Source organism: Sorex fumeus, unplaced genomic scaffold (assembly GCF_029834395.1).
Source record: "Sorex fumeus unplaced genomic scaffold, SorFum_2.1 ptg000128l, whole genome shotgun sequence".
NCBI classification, from domain to species: Eukaryota; Metazoa; Chordata; class Mammalia; order Eulipotyphla; family Soricidae; genus Sorex; species Sorex fumeus.
In genome coordinates, this window is record NW_026606185.1 from 6,037,663 (window position 1) to 6,043,994 (window position 6,332).

Consider the following 6,332-nt stretch of genomic DNA (forward strand, 5'->3'; position numbering starts at 1 on the left):
CAAACTTTCTACAGATCATTTTTAGTGATTTTAATGCCAAGATAGGACCAAGAAGATCAGCTGAAGAACTCCACATAGGGACCCATGGCCTAGAATGGAACGAACAGGGTGAAAGACTGTCTGAGTTTATCATGTGGACCAAGACCATCCATGGTAACTCACAGTTCCAGAAGACTGACTCTAAACATTGCACATGTGTCTCCAGGTGGATGGTTCCACAATGACAATGACCGCATCATATTCAATCGACGGTTTTGCCTGACACATGTCACCATTGTCCCAAAATTCCAAATGGGATCGGACCACCATCTCCTTCGTGCAAGATTCCACTTCACTGAGAGGGGAGAAAGGGCTGCAAAGTTTAAGAAGAGAAGTCCTAGAACCACTACCAATTGGGAGCTCTTTGGCACTATTGGAGCAACATGGGAAGATGCAATTGTTGACAACATTGTCGAAGAATACGATTGATTGGTTCAGCACCTCCATGATTGTTCGAGGAAGGCTGAGAGAGAGAGATAGCCACAAAAAGTCACCTGTCTTTGAAAACTCTAGAGCTCATTTTCCAATGAGGTTTGGCACAAGTCTCAGGCAAGACCAACATTCTCCCTAAAGAGCAGCAGGCCCAGACAAGATCAGACCTGAGTACCTTAAGAACCTACCATCAGTACTCATCAATACACCGGTTCTGCTCTTCACACACTACCTGTCTGAATGCAAGGTTCCATCCCAGTGGAAAACCAGTAGGACTGTAATACTATACAAGAAAGGAGACATTCATGACATTGGCAACTATTGCCCAATCTGCCTATTTTCTGTCATCTACAAGCTGTTCACTAGAGTCATCCTGAATAGGATTGGCAGAACACTAGATGAAGGACAACCATGCGAGCAAGCCAGATTCTGAAAAGGATTCAGCACTATCGACCATATCCACACGATAACCAAGCACACTGAGGTTTCTCAGGAGTTCAAGATGCCACTCTGTCTAACGTTCATTGATTTAAAGGCCTTTGATTCTGTTGAGCCTGAAGTGGTCATCGAAGCTATAGCCAAACAGGACATTCAAACTCAAAACCTCAGGATCCTCCGTGAGCTGTATTACAGATTTACTACCAGGATCTCACCATTCTACAAGGAAGTGATCATCCATGTCAAGAGAGGGGTTTCGCAGGGCGATACCATTTTACCAAAATTCTTGGGTGTCACCGTCGAGAACATCATGCAATTACTGGAATGGGAAGGAATGGGAGTGAAGATAGATGGTTGGCAACTACACCGCCTCTGCTCTGCTGATGACATCATTCTATTAACAACAATCAGCACAAATGCTGGCCAACTTTGACTGTGAGTCTGAAAAGGTCGAACTACAGGTGAATCTCACGAAGACAATGTTTATCAGAAACGAACTTGTTCCTGATGTTCCATTCAGTCTGAACAAAATGAATATCTCTGAATGCAACAGTTATATGTATGTAGGTCAAGGACTCAACATGATGAATGACCTGGCACCTGAGTTTCACAGGAGGAAGGGAGTGGCTTGAAGAGCGTCGAAGAAATAGCTAAGAGGATGAAGAGCCTCTGACTTCAGGCACATCTCTTTGATTTCTCTGTTCTTCCTGCATTAATATATGGCTCAAATACCTAGGCTCTATGAAAACAGGATGAGAACACTATTTATTTATTAATATTGAACACTTAACAAATTTGTGTCATCTCCTAAATAGGAATCAAAAGAGCTATGCTTGTAGTATCATGCTTTTCTCAAGTGAGAGAAAGAATACAGAGTTCCAATTTCCGTTGATGATCAAGAATCAGGGATGCTGTCTCTTTTCCCAAGGTGTTGAAAATCAGACAGGCTGGACATATAATGTGATTTGGAAATGACCGCTGGACTAGAGCCCTTACTGACTGGATTCCACAGAATGTCAAGAGATCATGTGGCCTCCCACCTACGAGATGGTCAAATTTCTTTGTCAATACCCTGAAGGATCGGTTTGAGGCACTTCATGTTCCTGGAGTGAGCAAATACCATTGACTACACTAGCACACGACAGGTATGAATGGAGATGTTACTGGTGCCCGCTCGAGCAAATTCATGAGTAACGGGATGTCATGTGATCAAGTTATATTGAAGATATTTAAAATAAAAAATAGTGTTTGATTCAGTAGCACATTTACTAAAATTTGAATGATACAGAGTAGATTAGCATGACCCTTGGGAAAAGACAACACAAATTTGTTAAGTGTTCAATATTAAAAAATAAATAAAAATAAAATAAAATGAAAAATCATCAATAGAATAATGAGCGATGGATATAATCAGGTATTTGTAGACCAAAAATTATAGTTAATAATAAGCTTTTAAAAAACTAAAACACATAAAGAAATTTGATAATTGCATTATCAATTTTATTACATATTTTAACCATAAATTTGATAAATAATTAAAATACCTACAATACTGACTAGTAAGTGCATTAATTTTGTTCACTTGTTAAACTCTTCCAAAACATGTCATCTAGGTGATTGTATTGTAGGCATTATTAATGAATGTCCCTAAATAATCCAGTTTACACTTGGATGGTCACAACTGTTGTAAAATGTATTCTCTGTCCCACGTAACATGCGGGCTATCAATATTTTACTGTTCATAACAAAATCAGTAATTAACTTGCCTTAGTTAAATACATTCATATATATATATACATTTTTGATAACTGATTACTAACACTTTTGCAGTTTTTTTGTTTTCTCTGAGTGGATCATTCAGTGAGATAGGTGATAAGAAATGTGTGACTATGTTACTTGGAGTGATCAGGAACAGTCCAGTTGAACTGAAACTTATTCGACCAGGCCATAAATTCTCTGGTTAGGAGCGTTACAAATGATAGGATTACTTAGGAGCCTTGGTTGGTCAAGGTGGAGACTGAAAATAGGAATACACCCCGAGAGCATTAGACTACTATCTGGTGCTAAATACTGAGTCCAGATTCTGGGAGCAGAAGTTAATTCAGTTTTTTTAAGAGGAACCTATCCTTCAGTTAGGGGTTCTATTGAAATTGAACTTAATTGAATATTGCACGAGAGCATGGATTAGTTTCATGCCAGCTTCTGCCAACCAAGTGATTCCAAAAGTTGTAGCTGTGATAAAACATTATTTCTGGGTACATATGTAAGGGAAATTCATGATGAGTTTGATGATTGAATCAATAAGGCTGAATAAGAAAGGGAAAAGATTGGTGAGTATACCTTCTTCAACTTGGGACATGCAACATTAAATCCCTGGAGGAAGGTTAAAGTCTCTCTTCTTTAACTAGGATATACATTTTCAGCTGCCCTAGAACTTTGGATTTCCTGTTTATTGGTTCTTCAGACTTAGAATGAATTATAAGTTTAGTTCATTGGCTCTCAATATTATCTGTAACATCATTGCATGTCTGAGTATCCTGAACAGTTATTATATAATAAGCCACTTCTCTATCTATCGTCTATACCCTATCAATCTATCACCTAGATGTTCAATGTTTCCGAGAGTTTTTGTTTTTCAGAGGAACACTGACAATACTAAGATAACTATTCATTACAAAACATTTAGTTTTCATAGATAAGAGTTCTATTCATTCACACAGTGAATACATTACAATATATATGAACATTACCTAACAAATTTATAGTTACCAATGCTATTCAGGATTTGAGAAACATGCTGATAAGCTACTGCCAGCATAAAAGAAACTATGGAAAATTAAATTATTGACTTGAAAACAAATCCTCAGTAATGTAATATATTTTGGTATAGGTTACTGTCCCAAATCATAAAGTGACTCAATATTTTAGTTATGCATATATATGTATATGGTATTTAGCTATAATTGACCAATTTTAAGCATTGTGAAATATATTTTGCTTAATATTAAACAGTGCAAGATTGCTAAAATAATATTTAATAATATAGAAAATATTAAAATATTGTATAGTAAAGCATACCCAAAACTAGGACTGGATGAAACAAAACATAGTTTAATGTACGTGTCCTGCATATAATCAACCCTAGTTCAACTCCTAGCACTGAGTGTAGTTCCTGAGTGCCACCAGTAATAAGCCCTGAGTACAGCAAGGTGAGGCAAAGCCTCCAAACCCTCTAAAACATGTTACAAATCACTGCAATCATTTAATATGTAGGATCCAAATATAGAATATGAGATACTTATGTGAAATGAAATATTAGTTTATAGTTATAACTAGTTTTCATAGTTATATGTTAAAATCAAGAACACAGTATGATGTTAGCCAAATATCTCCAGAAGAAAGATTTTATTTATCTTCACCTTCCATATAAATTGCTCTAGATTCCTCAAGAGGACTCTGGACACTACAGAGAGTCTGCTATTAAAATGGTAATAAATTCATGAGTATCAGATGTTTTCAGAGAGAACATCAAATTTAGAAATGCCTAATTAATAACTAAATAGAAGAATACAGTTTTCAAAAGAGACTGGATGTGAACATTTCAGAAATTGGAGTGAACAACAGAGATTTCAGTACCAAGAAAGCAATGATAATAACAAAAAGGTGTGAAAATGATTTGCTATTTAGCAGGGTCAAGTACTTCAGAAAAAATAATTAACATGGGAACTCAGGAGGCCAATGGGTTTAGCAATTAGGAAGTCATTTGTGGCATTTAATCTTGCAAGTCACCATGTAAGTCAGCTAATGAAGACAAACTGTCCAGTGCCCCAAGGGTATCATAATGTAAATTCTACATGAATGATATTGTCCACAGGGTAACACATTATGATGAATAGTATTGTGATTCTCACAATACCAGTGGGAATGTTCATTGCAACCTTTTAAATACCAACAACACAAATTAGTACTCTACAGCAGACATGAAAGAAATAAAGGTTCACTACTTACATAACTGTCAATTTTTATATCACCCTGGAGGGTTATTGATGTGAAGCAAAGTGCATTTTTAAATATATAGTTAGGCTTTACCAGAAATACAAAATCTATTATAGTGGGGTTATCTGTGTATAAAATATGGAAGTGTTCTATAATATGCATACTAGTTACTGTTCTATAGTTTTAATGACTGCTGTTCCCCTAATTTACTATATTATTTATAAAGAATGATAATGAGGCCGGAGAGATAGTACAGTGTTAAGGTGCTTGTCTTGCATTCAGGCGACTCGTATATTATCCTGGCACCACATAAGGTCGCCTAAGAATCACAAGAGCACAGAGCCAGGATTAAGCCCTGAGTACTGCTGAGTACAATCCCATCAAAGTAAAGAGGAAAGGAAGAAGAGCATGCTAATTGCCAAGTTACAAAGATAACTTTAAGAGAGATGATCATTTTTGTTTGGTTTGGTTTGATTTTTTTGAGCCACAACACCACAGTGATGAGGGATTACCTTTGTTTTATGTGCCCAGGAATCACTACCAGTGGGACTCATATAGTGCTGGAGATTAAACTTGGGTTGACCACATGCAAACAATTGCCCAGCTGAATCCATGGTAATATCTCCATTCGTTGTTTGAGGTCCATCTGGTGATGCTAATGGATTAGTCCTGGTTCTACACTCAGGACATACTTCCAGCTCAGGAATCATATGGAACGCCAGGGATGGAACCCAACTTGCCAGCATGCAAGGCAACCTCCTTAACCACTGGACAGTCTTTTTCAAGAGTGAAAAATACAGTTCTATATGATCAAGCACTTAAAATGATTTTTATGAAAGCACATTTTTATTTTATAAGTGTAAATATTTAGACCAAACAATAATAGAGTGCATGTGGCACTTGCCATGCACTTGGCTGACCTGAGTTCAATCTCCGACATAGCATATAGACCTTTGGGAAATGCCAGAAGTAATCTTGAGTAGAGGGTCAGCAAAAAAAAAAAAATGGAAAACCAGGAACACAGTGTGATATGACCCAAATGTTCCCAATTACATTACATTTTAAAATCATAACCTTAAAGTTAGACTCACGGTATATAATTTTAAATTGTCAGTACAAGATAAATTTGGTGAAACTACTTATTGTGTCTGTGTGTGTGTGTGTTGTTGTTGCTATGCATTTAGAGGAGCTAAATATCTGGGGGGTGCGTGGTTGGGCCACACCTGACCATACATAGTGTTTATTCCTTGCCCTGCAATTAAGAATTATTAAGGGGGCCATATGAGATGCCAGGGATGGAACCTGGGTTGCTACCTACAAGGCAAATGCCTTACCACTTTGGCCCCTTTTAACCAGTGTTTTATTCAAGGCTATACATTGATATTACATATTTTACTAGACAGGTGATAGTGAGTAATTATGAGAAA

General features: G+C 37.0%; 1 non-coding gene across 1 annotated transcript; it reads left to right on the plus strand.

The window, feature by feature from the left end:
• Positions 1–2,153: 2,153 nt before the first annotated feature.
• On the plus strand, positions 2,154–2,258 carry LOC130045569 (U6 spliceosomal RNA). The gene has a single exon (XR_008795559.1). It is a non-coding gene; the product is annotated as a U6 spliceosomal RNA (small nuclear RNA).
• Positions 2,259–6,332: the final 4,074 nt, after the last annotated feature.